Source organism: Pelobates fuscus, chromosome 2 (assembly GCF_036172605.1).
Source record: "Pelobates fuscus isolate aPelFus1 chromosome 2, aPelFus1.pri, whole genome shotgun sequence".
In the NCBI taxonomy this organism is placed as follows: domain Eukaryota; kingdom Metazoa; phylum Chordata; class Amphibia; order Anura; family Pelobatidae; genus Pelobates; species Pelobates fuscus.
Window position 1 is genome coordinate 207,760,956 of NC_086318.1, and position 19,490 is coordinate 207,780,445.

Consider the following 19,490-nt stretch of genomic DNA (forward strand, 5'->3'; position numbering starts at 1 on the left):
ATGTAACATTCAATAACAATATTACTCATAAATATATATATATACTAAGCATCTAAAAATCTAAATTTGCAATACTGTAAAGTAGGGATGTGCATGGACAAAAAATTTGGTTCAGTTCAGCACTTCCGAAATTCGGGACCTCGTACTTCAGCACTTCGGCACTTCGGTTCAGCAATCTGAAATTCAGGACTTCAGCAATTCGGGAATTCAGCAAATCGGCACTTTGGTTCGTTTCTTTACTTCCCAAATTCAGGACTTCTGCAATTAAGGAATACAACACTTTGGGACTTTGGCACTTCGGGACTTTGGAAATTCCATGAGCCTAACCCTACTCCTAGCCCTAGCCCTAACCCTAATCCTAATCCTATCCTAATCCTATTCCTACCCCGAACCTAATCCTAACCCTAACCCTAACCCTACCCTTACCCCTGACCCCAATCTTACCCCTAACCTATCCCCTAAAAAAGAAGTCCCTCTTTGTTTGAGTTAGCTCTTTCTAGATTTTATAGTTAGGCAGAATCAACAAAATCTATTTGCTTACTGTCTTAATTGTTTAACTGTTTAGAAGTCATAAACTGAATGAAATCATTGTCTAATAAGGCATCAATGATCAACTTGTTATCTCAACTTTTATCAATGTCAGAAAAAAAAAATCTGCTGTTTGGTTTTAAATAGCTACAAAAATAGATGTGTTGCCATTTTTCTAAATTGTGACTTGGAGTGTATTTTCTGGCATAATATGTCTGACAGACTACTGTCAGTCTGTACTTGGCAATAAGCACATCAAATATTCATACAAGATATAGTTTTCTTTTCACAAATAATAAAGTCCCCAATCCATGATTTCTTGAAGCTTAAATGATTGTTTTCACAGTAACATGAGTTTAGTGTTTTGCATGGGAGCTAAGATGCATATGTTTCAAAATAGGAAGCTGTGAAGTTAGGTGATTTGAACTTGTACCTGAGGCTTGTGAATCAAGATAATTACTGTCAATTTGACATTTTTAATATAATACGCATCAGCAAGCAATTTGGTAAGTGTCTCATGTTAAGATATTGAAGTGGAAATATTGGTTCCAGCATTATACTGAAATTACATATAGATTTTATGCAGTAGTTCAACATAAGAAATTGCTACTGGTGAATGATTATTCTATCACTTGAATTCACTATGCATATTAATGTATGCCTTTTCATTAATTTATATGTAAAAGGTCCTGTCCTCCATAGATTTCATTTGCAAAGTATACTGTAAGTAAAAATAGTTAGGGGTGTTCTGGATGGCACCATTTTAGTTGTCATATTTTGTTGCCCGTTATGTGCCTCATGTGCCTGATTTTCAACTTTTTCAAATGATGACATATAACATTTGACCATGGTTAGTGGGCTCTTCTTTATTAATTATTAAGGTTTGAGAGTGTTCTGTTAAAAAAAATGTAATTACAAAGCAGATAAAATTTTATGTAAGAACTTTCTCAAAATATTAATGTGAACCTCTTCTGTCCTTTTAATGTGTGCATCTCCTGTCCTTCTGCCATACATATTTAGGCTGCAACCCTAGGATCAATGAACTCCTATGTTTAAAGGGACACTCCAGGCACCCAGACTTCTGCTCATTGGAGTGGTCTGGTTGCCAACTCCCACTACTCTTAACCCTGCAACTGTAATTATTGCAGTTTTTTATAATTACAATTACAATTATAATTTTTATAATTACATTGCAGGGTTAACTCCACCTCTAGTGGATGTCTACTAGAGGGCACTTCCACGTTTATAGCAAAGATTTTCTTTGCTAGAGCATCGCTGGATGTCCTCACGCTGTGTGAGGACCTCCAGCGTCATTCAATTCCCCATAGGAAAGCATTGAAAATCTTTTTCAATGCTTTCCTATGGGGAGACCTAATGCGCGTGCGCGGCATTGCCGCGCATGCGCATTAGGTTTCCTCAGCCGGTGGGCGGGATCAGTCTCGCCCACCGGCTGACGTGATTACAGGGATGAGCGACGCCGACCCGAAACCACCGCCGAAGGACATCGGCGGGGTCTGAGGTAAGTGACCTGAAGGGGTTTTCCCCTCTTCAGCTACCTGGGATGGGACGTGGGAGGGAGAGGGGACCTGCAGTGCCAGAAAAACGGATTGTTTCCCTTTAAGGACATTTAGGTGTTTTTCTTGACCCTTTCTCCCTGTTTTTCTGTTTTTGCACCAAGTGGATTAAACTATTCTTGGATTTGGAGTGCTTGTTCTGGCATTTTTTTTTTTTTGGGGGGGGGGGGGAGGGGGGCTATAACAATGTAAGGTACCAAAAACAAAAAAATATATATATAGTTACATATGAAATGCTGGCAAATCAACATGTGATTTATTCAGATAAAGTGTACTCCACTACACTTTATCTGAATGAAGAATTAATATTCAGTCACATTAGAAATTGATAAATTATTGATCTAAGGCTAGTTGCTCCCTGCCCTGCTCATCACTGGTTTATTAACTTAAATGTTATTTAACATTCTGCTTATCTCTAAAGACTTTCTCTGTTATTTTTGCTCTCCCCCCCCCTTATTTTATTGATACCCACCCAATGTCTTGCTTGACCAATCCTCACCTCTTCTGTGCATCTCCATTCCATAGATTTTATTGCAGTCCTGTTTTGACCCTATCATCCCTCTCTTCCACAGTCAGAGTTTTAAAAGACCACTTCTAACAAACCTGAACAGTGCTCAGGGTCCCACCCACCCCTCCCCAACACCACCCCACCCCACCCCATGTTTCTTACTACATTTATAGATAGAATCCCTCACACAACTTTAGATAACTCCAAATAGCAGCTGCAAACACTACCAGTAATGAGCACAATCCACCTTCTTAACCCCTAACACTCAGTCCTCCTTCTTACTTCTGCTCATTCTCCTTTCCTCTAATTACCTACCCATCAGAGCAATGCTCTATACTCTCCTCCTCTCCTTCTCTCTTATCTCCCTCAGAATCAAAATATCTAATTCCACCCACCTCCCTCAACACACTCACATTTACATCAATCCCTCTTTGCTACACTCCCCCCTTCTCTCATCTCAAGCCCTGCACTCATTTCTCTATTCTCTCTCTCCTGCTCTAACCCAATCTCACCCTAGTCGCCGCCCATATAAAACCCATTCACACCTCCTGTCACTATCTCTCCTCCTACTTCTGGCAGCTGGTGACGTCTCTCCCAACCCAGGGCCCCACACCTCATCTGCTCACACCAAAATAAATAGAAACCATGCAAACCTCCTCCAAATACCCTGCAGCTTATCCAACTCTACCAAAATTCAGTGTGCACTCTGGAACGCTCGCTCCATTTGCACTAACATCAAATCTACAGCTATACATGACCTCATCATCTCTAACTCGCTCACAATACTGGCACTCACTGAGACCTGGCTGTCCCCATCCGATACCGCTACTCCTGCTTCTTTATGTTTCGGTGGTCTACAGTTCTCCCATACTCCTAGACTCGACTGTAAAGGAGGTGGTGTAGGCATCCTTCTCTCCCCTCAATGCACCTTTCAACCTATCCTCCCTGTCCCTGCCCTATCCTTTACTTCCTTTGAAGTTCACACTGTACGCCTTTTTAAGCCCACTCCTTTAAGAATTGCCATCATCTATCGCCCCCCCGGTCACCCTAAACTATTTATAGAACACTTTTCCTCCTGGTTACCCCATTTTCTTTCCTCTAGCACTCCCTCTCTCATACTTGGGGACTTCAATATCCCTATCAACAAGCTCAACTGCCCTGATGCCTCCCGTCTGCTCTCTGTAACCTCCTCCTTTGGACTCACACAGATTTCCTCCTCCGCAACTCACACCGCAGGAAACACTCTTGACCTCATCTTCACCAATCTCTGTACCACCTCTGATCTCTCCACTGATCCATTTCCTTTGTCTGACCACCATCTGCTAACATTTAACATCTGCATACCTCATACCAAAATCTCTACACCTTCAACTCTCCAACCTCGCAGAAACCTCAACTCCCTCGATCTCCAGCACTTCTCCACCACACTCCAAACACTCCTTTTACCCATCTCAAATCTCAACTGCCCTAACTCTGCAACCTCACTCTACAACTCCACTCTCTCCTCTCAACTTGACATCATGGCACCTCCTACAGTTAAACGCAGCAAGCGCCCCCAACTACAACCCTGGCACACTAAGCTGACCCGTTACCTCCAAAAATGTTCCAGAACTGCTGAACGCTGCTGGAGAAAGTCTCACTCTGCATCTGACTTTGTCCACTATAAATCTATGCTGCGCTCCTACAGCATGGCTCTTTCCTCTGCAAAAGTAAACTACTTCAAAACACTCATAAGCACACTGTCCCATCAACCCAAACACCTGTTTCACACTTTTGATGCTCTTCTTCGCCCTGTGGCTACCCCTCCTTCCACCACCTTGTCCGCCACAAACTTTGCATCTCATTTCACTGAGAAGATCTCTACAATCAGGAAAGAGATCTCTAATCTCTCTCCTTCCCCTATCATTATATCACCCAACCCCACTCCCCCTGCCACCCTATGCACATTTGCACCTGCTACAGCACAAGAGGTTTCTGCACTGCTCCTGTCCTCCCGCCCCACCACCTGCTCTCTCGATCCTATTCCCTCGCATCTCATCCGCACTTTGTCTCCCTTTCTTGCTCTTCCTCTCGCTAGCATTTTCAATCTCTCCCTTTCCTCTGGCACATTTCCCTCACCCTTCAAACATGCAACCGTAACCCCGATTCTGAAAAAGCCCAACCTTGATCCCAACTCCCCATCCAACTACCGCCCTATCTCACTACTCCCATTTGCCTCCAAGATCCTCGAGAGAGTTGTGTACGCCAGATTGACAGACTTTCTTGAATCCAACTCTCTGCTTGACCCCCTTCAGTCTGGATTCCGCGCTGGTCACTCTGTCGAAACTGCTGTGACCAAAGTATCCAACGACTTAATTGCTGCTAAATCTCACGGCCAATACTCTATCCTAATCCTCCTTGATCTTTCTGCCGCATTTGACACTGTTGATCATCAACAGCTTCTTCACATTCTTCGTAACTTTGGTCTACGGGATACTGCTCTCTCCTGGTGCTCCTCCTACCTCTCCCAGCGCTCTTTCAGTGTTTATTTCTCTGGTTCTGCCTCTTCTCACCAACCCCTCTCTGTCGGCGTCCCCCAAGGATCTGTCCTCGGCCCCCTATTGTTCTCCATCTATACTGCCTCCCTTGGTAAACTCATCAGCTCCTTTGGTTTCCAATATCATTTATATGCAGATGATACGCAAATCTACCTGTCCTCCCCTGATCTCTCTCCGCCCACCTTGACTCGTGTTTCTGACTGCCTCTCTGCTATTTCCAACTGGATGGCTGCTCACTTCCTTAAACTCAACCTGTCCAAAACAGAACTTCTAGTTTTTCCTCCCTCAAGTGCTGCTACTCCTGTTGTCTCCATCCAAGTCAACGGCGCTACTATCACCTCTACCTCGCAGGCTCGCTGCCTAGGGGTTCTTTTCGATTCTGACCTCTCTTTTATTCCCCATGTCCAATCGATAGTCAAATCCTGTCGCTTCCAACTCAAGAACATAGCGCGCATCCGCCCATATCTAACGCCAGACGCGGCTAAGATATTGGTTCATGCTGTTGTTCTCTCTCGCCTCGACTACTGCAATCCCCTTCTGACCGGTCTTACATGTTCCCAGCTTGCACCGCTGCAATCTGTAATGAATGCGGCTGCGAGGCTTATTTTCCTGTCCGGTCGCACCTCCCACGCCTCCACGCTCTGTCAGTCCCTGCATTGGCTTCCAGTTAGATATAGGGCCCAATTCAAAATTCTGGCACTTGCTTACAAATCCCTACATAATGCTGCTCCAACATACCTATCCTCCCTCATACACAAGTATGTCCCATCGAGACCCCTGCGCTCATCCCAAGACCTGCGCCTATCCTCTGCCCGGATCCCCACCTCTGACGCTCGCCTTCAAGACTTCTCTAGGGCTGCACCTATTCTGTGGAACTCCCTTCCCTCCTCAATCAGACTTTCACCCAGCCTCCACTCCTTCAAAAAATCTTTGAAAACTCACTTCTTCGTTAAAGCGTATCAATTAAACTGTCAGCAGGCTTCTCATCCCCCACCCCATGACTCCTTTCCTGCAACTGTCAAAAATGACCTACCAAGCACTCAATAAACCCTTCTCTAACAAACTACTTAATTCCCCTACTTTAACCCGTTTGTGTCACTATACCCCACTCCCTCTAGCATGTAAGCTCATTGAGCAGGGCCCTCAACCCCCTCTGTTCCTGTACGTCCAGTGGTCTGATTATGTGTCTGTTAGTCCACCCATTGTACAGCGCTACGGAATTTGTTGGCGCTATATAAATAATAAAATAATAATAATCTGAACTAAACAGCACTGAGAAATTTAAAATTTCTTTAGTTTCACCTTATGAAGGCATTTTAATTAATTTTGCTAATTGTTGCCCATTTTCATTATTAGTACATCTTGTGAATGAGCCATTTGATCTTAAATGAAGTCTTTCAGCATCCAAAATATAATTTAGGAGTTAAATTGCTTTGTTCATGCCACCTTACACACACTTCCTTTGGCTATGACTCACACAGCATCTCTTCATACCTCAGACTTACTACACAGCTGAAAAAGAGGTCTAATTTTTAAACTTACCTTTTACTTTAGAGCGTGTGATCAATTGCCCACTAACTTTTTCCTTTATTTTTTTTAAATCTTTATTTTTTACTTTTTCTTATTATTTTTTTAACCCCTTAAAAACGGAGGGCATACTATTACACCCTATTCTAAGCTGCTCTAAATGCCGCAGGGTGTAATAGTACGCCCTCATATTTTTTCTTACTTACTCGGTCGCCGGCGATCCCACGCCGGCGATCGCAGTCGAGGGACTCACCTGGGAACCCAGGGAGTCCCCCGCGGCAGACCCCCGGCCATGTGAGAGTGAGGTCCTACTCTCTGGGCTAGCTGGCTGCTGCATTACCAGCAGGGGGACTGCATGTAACGACAGTTAGTCCCCCTGCTGGCTGAATTCAAATAAGCAACAGTTAAAATCAGTGTAAAAAAAAAATTATATACTTAGATCATATATATATATATATATATATGTATATGATCTAAGTATATATCTACACACATATACATACACACATACACTGTCTAGGTGTATTTTACTATTAATATATATATATATATATATCAAATTACACGTAGACTGATACTGATTAAATGTATTTATAATTATTGTTATATATATATTCATATATAATATAAAAAAATATGTAAATATATTAACAAATAGAAATAACAAATAATAAAAAATAAATAATAAATAATAAAATATAGATGTGTGTTATTTTATTCTAACTGAAGTGTGATATTAATATATATATATATATATATATATATATTTGTGACCAAATGGCTGCTAAAAAAAGACTGGACATACCCCATTTGCAATACCTTGGGTTGTCTACTATTGCAAATGGTATGCCATTATGGGTGTAAATATAATTCCTGGGCTACTATACAGTCTCAAAGGCAATGTAACCAATCTGGTGAATTTCAATTTCAAATGTAACGTGCTATATTTGACCCTGTAACTTCCCAAAACACCATAAAACCTGTACATAGGGGGTACTGTTTTAGACGTGAGACTTTGCTGAATACAAATATGTGTATTTTATTGCAGTAAAAGAAAACAGTATTATGACATTGACAGTTAAAATGTCATGTAGAACTAAAAAAAATAAAACCAATTCTTATTTTCTCCCATTTTTTTCATATTAAATTATGTTTCATAGCTATATATTTAAAAATTAAATGAAAGCCCTGTTTCCCCTGAATAAAATTATATATAATAAGTGTGGGTGCATTTAATATGAAAGAGGTGAATTACGGTTGGACAGACATGTAGCGCAAATGCCAGGTTTTGTTTATGTTTTGTTTTGTTCACAACATGTACATTTGGCTCAGTCCTTAAGGGGTTAAAAATATTTTTTTTCAACTGTTTCCCCATTTTTCATTAATACAGTACATCTATAATAATATAAAATAATATAAACATTTAATAATAGTATATACATTTGTATAATACAATTGCAAAGGAAGCATGAGTAGGGATTTAACCCTGCTTAAGCCATAATGTTAGGATGTTCCATGCTTTTCTATACGTGTTCACCTTGACATATGTATATTGAACTTTTAAACTCATCCTGTTCTTAGTAGGATTTCTAACATAGCTAGTGAGGTGTATATCGAGAATAATTTTGAACAAAAAAAAACAGTTTCCTTCTAAATACTTCGCTTTCAGTCTACGGTTTTCCTCTTTTACCTGTGCTGAGATGCAGAAATGATTCAGGTACATGAGCAACAACCAAGTATTATGTATCTGCTTGAGGTGGTGCCACTGGAAAGCTCAAAGGATGCATTCATAAGACTACACATATCCTATGCTAATCTCTTGCTTTCATCTCCTAAACAAATCCATATCCTCCAACATTAACATCCTGTGAAGTGGGACATCTGGGTAGGATAAAAGACGGTTGGCCAGTGACACAAATCACATAATTGATACTGCCCAAGGGGGAAGAGCCTTCCAGGAAGTGGACAGGTCTGCCCAAAGAATTGAAATGTCAGTCTGGTGTTGTCAGGATTACAAGCTGATTCAGCACGCAGAACCGTGTCACACCTAGGAGTAAGAATAACGTTAAACCAGACCTTAGAATGGCCGGACTTAACGTCTCCAAGAATAGTCAAAATACTTGCCTAGGTCAGGGACACAGAATCAGACACAAAGATGAGGGAAAGCCAAAAGTCAAGGATACCAGATATCAGGGAAGTCAAGCCAAAGTCAAATACCAGAAAATCAAGATCAGGAACACACTCTCGGATAACCATAGGCATGAAACCATGACAGGGCAATGAGCAAGATGAGAATTGGGTTTAAATACCCCTCCTGTGGATCTGATTAGCTGTAACCAGCCTTTGACCCCAAAGGCAATTAGCAGGTTTCCATGTGCATGATTGCTGCTCAGCACAAACCCTCCTGTGGATTTGATTGGCCATAACCGGCCTTTGTCAGGATATTTATATCGGCAGACCTTTTGTGCTATGATAGAAATTAAAAATTTATATTGTCAGAATCACTCTGAACAGACTCCATTTTGTTATTTTCAAGCTAACAAAAGACAAAGATGTATATCCTTTCTGTAACGCTAACTACTGAGCTGGGAGCTTAGGAATGTTTGTATATACAAACCAAGTCATAAGAAACGAGACAGGGGGATTGATGCTCTGCCTAGTTGTTAATGGAATAGAAATAATTCTAAACCCAGACATTTGTGACAGAGAAGATTAGTAATTAATTTTACTTTCTAAATTGTATAAGGTCTCATTGTAAAGTAAAAGTTGAAATTAAGTTTAAACTGTCAATTTTAGAAATTACAGCAGGAATTGTCGACAGAAAGTCTGGAGAAAATTCAAACAAATGCTTTGAACTGACAAGTAAACTTAAAATTATCATAGGGTAATACGTTTTGACACTCAATAATATAGGTGAGAGACTTAGAAAAACTCACAATTTTTAGAGCATTTCTGAGTTTGCTCTAAACTATGAAGGCAGGATACATCAATCAGATGTGCAGGTATCTGTACTTGGTCCCCTCAGGAGGTGTTTGCGATCCTCTGCAGAGTAAATCAGGAACCAGGTAGCCAGATAAAATTTTAAGTAAAATACTTTTATTAAAAATAAAATGATAATAAAATATTAAATAGCACAACGCGTTTCGACCCAATGCAATGGGTCTTCCTCAGGTGCATGTATAGTTACAACTGCATCAGTGGGCATTTATATATGGCAAACAATTTAGCAAACAATTACAGGTGTGTGACAGAGATCCCTCCTTATTTCCCTTATATGGAGTGTTTCCGGCTTGTTTCTGCCTCCTCCAATATGTCCGCTGTTCTCTTTCATTGCTGTGTATTAATCTTGACCTTCTCAACATGGCCGTGCGTACCGGCTAGTTCCGATACGTCACTTCCGGTTTTTCGTCATCGCTAAAAACGTCACTTCCGGTTTCGTTATTTAGGCGCCGATTTTCTGCAGCAAGACGTGGGCGTGTTTATTCTATCTATGACTCTTCAGTAGAGGAGGAGACAAGTCCGAGCAGCTCAATAGTGATATTGAGTCCATGTGGAAGCCATTTTGGGAAAGGGAAAACATAAGGGCAAAAGGGAATGACACAATAGAAAATAAATAATTAATTGGTTATAAAAGTACAGATTATAAAACACTATATTGTTCAAAATATCCAATGTATTTATAAGAAGCATGATATTAAGATTAAAGCACACAATATAATTTAATTTTAGAGACTGGGTTTAAAACACACAATATATTAATTAATTATATAGGTACAGATTATAAAATACCCTGTTGATCAATCAATACAATTAGAGCACACAATATAATTTTAAAACGGGGTTTAAACGCACAATATATTAATCGATTATAAAGGTACAGATTATAAAATACTATGTTAATCAATATGTCCCATGTATTCACAAAAAGCATGATATTAAAATTAAAGCACACAATATAATGTTTTAAAACGGGGTTTAAACAACCAATATAGTTATATAAAAAGGAGAGACATATTATAATATAGGACCTATTTCAAAATCAATGTTCATTCCTTTAGGGCATAGTGTTTGCAGCTCAAAGATCCAACTGGATTCTTTTTTACTCAGATTAAATGCTGTATTCCCTCCTCTCCAATGGGTTTGAACTTGTTGGATCGCTATAAATTCTAAATCTCTAGGATTAGAATTATGTTTAGCTAAAAAATTATTTGACACACTGTGATTTATAAAACCATTCTTTATGTTTCTGACATGTTCATATATTCTGGTTTTGAGGGGTCTAGATGTTTTCCCTATGTACTGTAATCCGCATGTACATTGTAATAAATATATGACATTACTAGAATCACAAGTAATAAAACTATTGATGTTGAACCTTTTTTTAGTTATATTGGATACTAAATTCTCTTTCTTTTTAATATTTACGTTGGTATTTTTGCAAGCATAGCAATTGCCACAGTGATGAAATCCCTTCGCTGTTTTTGTCCAATTTGTTAGAAAATTGTTGCTCTTTTTGTTTTTCTACATAGTTGGATGTTAAAATCTGCTTAAAATTTTTTGCCCCTCTAAAAATGAACTTAGGGTTATTGCTGATGAAATTATGGATATCATGGTCTTGTTTTAAAATATTCCAATTTTTGTTTATTATTCTTTTTAATGCCCCAATATTGCTGCAGCATAAAAGGCAATGTGCATGGCTGGTAATGCCCAACTTGGTAGTATAATTGAATGGTTGTAGATCTAATAGGTCCGATAAGGATGAAAAGTTGAATGGCTATTGGTAATCTCTGAGAGTATCGTGGGGGAATGGATTCCTGAAAACCTCTGAGTATATTCTTGTCTGGTATGATAGCATGAAGTTATGGTAGTTTTGGCCATAGGTTATCCTGTGTTGTTGAATGCCTGTAAAATATATAATTAATGGCGTGAGATAGTTTAAGGTGGCAAAAAGAAGCAAAACCTAGGAGAAATGTTATGACACAGGTTGAGCTATGTTGTGTTCCAATTAGATTCTTTAAGCCAGGTAAAACGTTGTGTTATGTGTTCTACAAGTATGGGATGAAAGTGCTAGATGGGATAGTGCATGCTATGCTGCATGAGTATGTCTAATCCATGATTTTGTCTCTGGAACAAAAGAGTGGCCGTGACTGTATGGGCGGCTGTAGGAAGCGTATGATGAACATGCCTGGAATATAAATGAGACAATTGTCGGCAGGGATGTATACCCCCGTCTGGTACATGAAAGTGAAATGTGATAAGTGGCCAACCAAGTGAGTTCCCCAGAAATATCATGACCTTATGGATGAGTAGTGGTGTTTGTTGATGATATGACATGTGCCTATTTGTCTGAGTAACAACGGATTGATGACCCTGACCATGATTTACCCCATGCCACAGCAGCTGCTACAATGGGGTAGATCTCCCAAAGGGGCTGAGGTGGTGGAAAAAATTCCAAACCTGGATGCCATGGCCAACAGCTCCAAAGCAATTGTTCCCGGTAGATCGCTGCCAAACCCGTGGTAGATGCCGCATCTGACCATCTGGTTGGAGAAGTGTCAGACAATCCTGGAAGGAACATGCTTTTACCATGCCAAGTGGTTAAGAAATTCCCCCCATGTGCAGGTCTGATGTTGCTGAGGTGTCTAGGGACATCCTCTGATCGTCATGTTGGAAGTGTGGAAAAAAGGGGAAAGTACTCTGGATGTGAAAGCGTGGTCTTGTGGTATGATTGGCATGGCAAAATTAAGGAACCGGGTAGGGATTGTAGTTCCTTGCATTTGTAAGTACTAAGCAGGAGGTAGTGAATGATGTAGTTGAGAATGTTCCCTATTTGTCTTGTGGTAACTTGCGTGTATGGATGCCGACTCAAGTCATATGCCCAGTAATGTGATGATAGTGTCTGAGCCTTCTGTTTCTTATGGGGTACTGGGACGCCCAAGTGGTCAACCAGACTAAGCTGCCGTGAGGCTTCTAGTGAAAAATATCTTCTAGATAGTGTATGACTAAGGCATCTGGATATGTTATCATAACCAGCACAGAGTATCTGCGAATATCGATAGTAGGCTAATCTACTAGCTCGAAAGATGAGCAGGGAAAGGATTGCCCAATTTATGCCATGTAAGTGCCAGTGTGTAGGGTAGATGTAGCCGTTTACTGCGTTGATGATATTGGTCTTACTTAACCAAGCTTCAACCCATGCTTGAGTGATAGCTGTAAAGGTAGATCAATGGTGTTGTATAGTAAGAAAACTCCTCGGAGGGTATGAGCGAGTTGAGACTTGGGGTAGCGGAGGTGTGTGGTGCCAATAAGTCTATGGTTAGTCTTTGTTTAAGGGAAGATTCCTTGTGACAATACCAATGTGTTTGTGTTTGGTGCCATGCTGTAAATGGTGGAGATTGGAAGACCCCTCTGCAAATCTTGGCTATGAGTGTGTTTACAGCCAATGGTTTTGTTGTGCTGACTGTAAGTGAGGGCATGCTATATTCCTTGAAGGTGTGTTTATGATACCTGTATGGGAGCCCTTTGAAGCTCCAGAGCTTTAGTAAATCTACTACAAGTCTGGAAGGGTGATGAGTCAGTAGTGTTGAAAATGCATTAGTGTGTACAGATGGTGAGTACGTTATTTGTAAGTTGTATTGGGACACATGGTTTGTCATGTGCCCTGAACCATTTGAACATATATGCAACAGTCTATATGCAATGCAACTACTCATATCAATGGTCTCTGGTAGTTCAGAGGTGCTGGTACCTGGAGCCTGAGAGTGCTCGTCCATTTGTTTGGGACAAACTCCCTTCTGTATGGGTACCTGCACAAATAAACATCTCTACATATTCCAAATGCCAACCCAACCAAGGGATGGTCAGTTCCCGATTTACCTGGAATCCCTGGATCTGACCATCACCGATACATATATATGCCTTGCTTCCCCAATGTGCTGGGATCATACGTGCAGGGTTAACGACTTGTGTGTCATAAGAATTGATTGTACCAGGTAACCGAGTTTCGGTTGGTGCTGGTTGTAGAGTAGCGTGAGGCCCAGCCTTGTGAGGGCTGTGGTGACCAACTCGAGATTGTCAGTCTATCATAAATGTTTTATTTTTATTTTTTTGGCTCATGAGTTTATGAGTGAGGCTAGCATAGCCTGGATGTCACCTGAGTTGATGTAGCTGGGCCTTCCCCTGCCTCCGTGTTGTCCGTTGATGTATGGAGGAGTTTGAATAACTCTGCTTTCCTTGCTGTAGCAGGGTAGGGGATTTGTCACCTCCTTAGGTCGGTGGTAATGTGTGGGATCGTCCAGGATCTGATTGCTGCTGGACTAGCAACATCTCCTCAGCTTGAAGGTGTATCAATTCTAGCCGGGGTGCTAGGAAGAGGTGATTCTTCACCATCTTTTGGAGAAATACTTAAATAACAATAAAGATTGCAATTATTATTTGTACCCAGGGTTCTTGTACTGGCTTTCTAGCTAAGCCGTAAGGCGAAATGATTAGGCTTGGTGTTTTTTGGTGACTGGTGAGGCCCTGATAGTTGCCAAGTGGCTTGAGAGGCTCTATCTATGCTTGGCGCGAGGGGATTTTTTGTGGCCACTGAATGTTGTGGCAGGATGTTGGCCTCTCGGTGACAGTAACCAGAAAATAGGAAGGGGAGTGACAGGTGAGGCCCTCTCTATGATACAATGCGAGGCGGCTAGCTCATGAGTGGCCCGAGGGGTGTATGCCTCCGAGTGTGAGGCGGGATGTTGGCCTCGCGGGACCACTAACCGAAGCATAATGCAGAGAAAAAAGGGGGTAATACCTATTGGGCCCTAGAACCCTAATTGCCAGTACACTATTACTATTCCAGGGAAGGTAAGAGATGAATAACTACGTGAGCAGGTGTATGCACCCTGTAGTATGGTATTGAACCTGACAATCCATATACGTTTTTAGTAGTAACTGTAACCTGAATGGATAAAACCGTATGGCATAAGGAAATGTGGCATAGACCAAGCTTATCTTAATACGTACAGTATATGTGAAAAGTAAAGTGCCGTGATGTGTAAATATTAAACATCGTAGCCATACTGGTTAAATCTTAACCCATTAAGTGCCGTATGTACAAGTGAAAATGTGGTCTGTCCCCACCTTGTAAGTTGTATGTCCCCTTGCTAGGGGAAAGTCTGTTGTGTGAGCAGCGTGCTGTGAAAAATGTATGTGAACTATATTACCAGTGACGTATATACAGATGCGTCTGCTACTGTGTAATAATATATGTATTTATACCAGATGTTGATATAGTGCTTGCTATGTGAATTGTTGTATGTCTTATTGAATGGTAGGGGTCAGTGAACATGGTGTTGCAAAATGCAAGTGCACTGGAGATCTGCCGAGTGCCCTATAGGTGCAGTGTAGTTGGATACTGATTGGTATGTGAAATGTTGTTTGTCTGTTGACCTATAGGTGTCAGTGTTTTGGTGTTTGTAAAACCCCATGAAAATTGTCAACGTACTTGACAGACCTGTAGGTGGCAGTGTTGATAGAACCACTGTTGGTCTTTATGTGAAATGTAAATTATTGTGAATTAAACCTGAAGTTGAGCCCGTGCTGGAGTTTAATTTATGGTTTATGGTTATGTGTAAAACAATCTTATGTGTAATTTATATGGCTGGTAAATTGTATATGACGTGTGAAGACAGTTTTGCTGTTGACCAGTAGGGGTCAGAAATGCTGATTGTATGTTAAAATACCCTTTAACCCCTTAAGGACCAAACTTCTGGAATAAAAGGGGATCATTACATGTCACACATGTCATATGTCCTTAAGGGGTTAATTCTACCGTTTGACAGATAGGAGTCAGTATAAAGGCAAAAATGCTGTAGTTAGTTTGTTTGCTTTTGAAGTGAAATAAAGTATGAGAAGCCTGTAGTATACCGATTGACCGGTAGGGGTCAGCATGTAGGCGGAAATGCCGTGTTTAGTTGGTTTGTACATGAAATGCAATAATGTCTGAGACGCCTGTAGTACACTGAATGACTGGTAGGGGTCAGTGTGTAGGTGAAAATGCAGTGGTTTATTGTTTTGTACATGAAAAGCAAAACCGTCCTAGAAGCCTGTAGTACACCGAATGACTGATAGGGGTCAGTGTGTAGGTGAAAAATGCAGTGGTTTGTTAGTTTGTACATGAAATGCAATAATGTCTGAGAAGCCTGTAGTACACTGAATGACTGGTAGGGGTCAGTGTGTAGGTGAAAATGCAGTGGTTTATTGTTTTGTACATGAAAAGCAAAAACGTCCTAGAAGCCTGTAGTACACCGAATGACTGATAGGGGTCAGTGTGTAGGTGAAAAATGCAGTGGTTTGTTAGTTTGTACATGAAATGCAATAATGTCTGAGAAGCCTGTAGTACACCGAATAACCGGTAGGGGTCAGTGTGTAGGCGCAAATGCAGTGGTTAGTTGATTTGTACATGAAATGCGATATCTAAGAAGCCTGTAGTACACCAAAAGACCAGTAGGGGTCAGTGTGTAGGCGAAAATGCAGTTGTTCGTTGATTTGTACATGAAATGCAATAATGTCTGAGAAGCATGTAGTACACCAAATGATCAGTAGGGGTCAGTATGTAGGCGCAAATGCAGTGGTTCGTTGATTTGTACATGAAATGCGATAATGTCTAAGAAGCCTGTAGTATACCAAAAAACGGATGGGGTCAGTGTGTAGGTGAAAATGCAGTGGTTTATTGGTTTGTACATGAAAATGCAAAAAACATCTAAGATGCCTGTAGTACACCAAATGACTGATAGGGGTCAGTGTGTAGGTGAAAAATGTGGTGGTTGGTTGGTTTTTACATGAAATGCAATAATGTCTGAGAAGCCTGTAGTACACTGAATGACCGGTAGGGGTCAGTGTGTAGGCGAAAATGCAGTGGTTCGATGGTTTGTACATGAAATGCAATAATGTCTGAAAAGCCTGTAGTACACTGAATGGCCGGTAGGGGGTTTAAACAAATGATATGCATGAACTTGCAATGGTTTTAGAACAGACTTAGACAAAATGCAGCCGTAAAGTGAGGACCTGACCCGTGCATGGTGCCGTGGGACTGATGCCTGGCGTAACTGGTAGGTCGACTTACGGTTTGTGAGTCACTTGGACACCATCCACGGTGATGGATTGAAGAAAGAAGGTGGTAGGCCGGAAAAGCCTGTGGCTGGATTCCTGACACAGCTCTGCTTAGAAAACCTCATGGAGTAATCAGGTAAAATGGCGTCTGGATGACCCGGAAGTGGAAATCATTCTGATGCTGACCTCAAGTGATATGAGTCAGGTAAGGGGTGTCCCTTATATAGGGGAGTGAATTAATTTAAGCCCCTCCCACAAATACAGGCCAAACGGCCTTAATACATACATATATATATATATATATATATATATATATATAGGAATTAAAAATGGGATTTTAAGAGTGATATATATATACACAGGTCCGATTTCTGGCACTCACCATAACAACAACAAATCACATCCAAAGATACTCGGATGCCTCTCGGATGCATCACCAAATATACAAGGTAAATGAAAGAGCACTCCAAAGGATTTTTTCATAAGTGTATTAATATATACATTTATTTTATTAATTTATTTATATATAATCAAAGATTATTCCATGGGCATAAGCCTGTCGCTTCCCCTACATTAGCCTCAATAAATACTTTCCTAGCTCCTCCAGTATACTATAACCTTAAATCCCCAAATCCCAAAGACATATAGCATTTTCCTGCCATCTGGTTCATAAATCAAGTGAGAAAAAGTAACTGATAAGGGTAAAAACAGGAGAAGCAGTTATAACATGTGGACCCCACTTCCCTCCTCCGTTAGATGCTCACCCAGTCTCCACTCCTTCAAAAAATCATTAAAAACCCACTTCTTCATAAAAGCGTATCAATTAAACTCTTAATAGCTCCCAACTGATTCCTCTTCTGCAACTGTCACTAGTCTAATACTATCCTTACCTTTTGTGTGATTTTACCCCACTCCCTCTAGCATGTAAGCTCATTGAGCAGGGCCCTCAACCCCTCTGTTCCTGTGTGTCCAACTAGTCTGGTTACAACTACATGTCTGTTCGTCCACCCATTGTAAAGCGCTGCGGAATTTGACGGCGCTCTATAAATAATATAATAATAATAAGAATAATAACATCTATAATCATATACTATCTATTCATATTCAAATATATATATATATTTTTTTATTCTTTATTTTTGAGTTTTGGAAGACAATACAGATATTGGGTGTTTGTGCACCGAGAAAACAGTTTGTTATAGAATTGGATAAACATACAAACAGGGAGGGTTCGTAAACATGTAACATTATCTAATATAGTACCATACAGTTGCGCCATCTTTTCAAGTTAGGTTGCAATCAAACAGTGTATTTTGCCGGTTTGGGCTCTAATGCACAGCTTTATAACAGGATATTTGTTAAATATGTTGTGTATTATTTAAGCCGGGTTAGGTATGACTAGGGTTAGCAGCCTTTGTGCATTTGCCTTGTCCACTCATGGACGGTGTTGGGCTTGCTTCCGTTCACCTAGTATCAGGTATTTCTGTGTTGGGCTCCATTGTGGGTGTGCAGTCGAGCCGTGTATGCCATTAAGTTAGTGTATATTTGTTCTGGCGTTGTCCGTGGGCTTTTGGTTGGTTATGAGGAGAGTGGGAAGGGCCCTTGTGGACATGCCATGCATTACACTCCCCTCTTTGACACTTGCCTTCATTTTTAAAAATTATTTCTGTGGGGATTATTTTGACTGATGGATTGTGGGTAAAGGTCACAGACCACATGAGAAAATGTAGTACCTACATTTACTTATGTATAACTTCAAAAACTACAGTGAATTTCAAAGGAGAAATAGCCGGACATAAAAGGATTTATTTAAAAGTAAAATCTGCAGAGTTGCTTTAAGATCAGTTTGACTACTACTCTAGGGAAAACGCTGTCTGGACCTATAAAAATTAATAAGACATAGTGAAGACTGTTACATATATAAAATAACAGACACTTTCTAGAGTGCACTCACAAGATGTAGGAAGGAAAATCGCTCTGAAATAGCCACCACCTACTCCTGTAGGGGGGTCACACTGAGGATATGCTGGATCTTGTAGATATTAAAATCCGGAACCAAAAGTAGAGCAGGGAACAAAGTATGGTAGAAAAGGTATTTATTCATAAATACAATAAAAGGCACTGGTCCAACGCGTTTCGTTCAAACAGAACTTCTTCAGGGACCTTTCAAGTTAAAAATAATAATACAGATACCATACATACAAATTCCCGCTGTACCCTCCCTTATCCCACAGTCCCAATATATAAGGCAGCTACTAATCCCATTGGTGGTGTGGTGGGTGTGTTCGAACTTGGTTCCGGATTCCTCAATCACTTGCCGACTCACAGCTGATCGTCAATTTCTTTTCCCGCTTCCCGGGTTTCAGAAGTGTCGCCGGAAGTGACGTCTGCGTTCCAAAATACCACTTCCGTGCGTTCCATCTCTGATTTCGCATCCGCGTGAAGTGTGGTCCTCGTGAGTCTCTATAGTTATGTATACACATGCGTGGTCGGCGGAAAGCCGAACTTAGAAAAAATTATGATCAGTGACTGCTAATAACATAGCCCATTGGAAAAAAGAAAAAAGTGTATCAATATCAAATCATAAAACTTTATCAAGTGCAATTATTGCTTCAAATTTTAGTTCATATAATGTCTATTTTTGATCATTTTATACCCTTTAATCCAATACATGAATATTTAAACATATTAAAAAATATATGTATAATAAAAATGCACTCT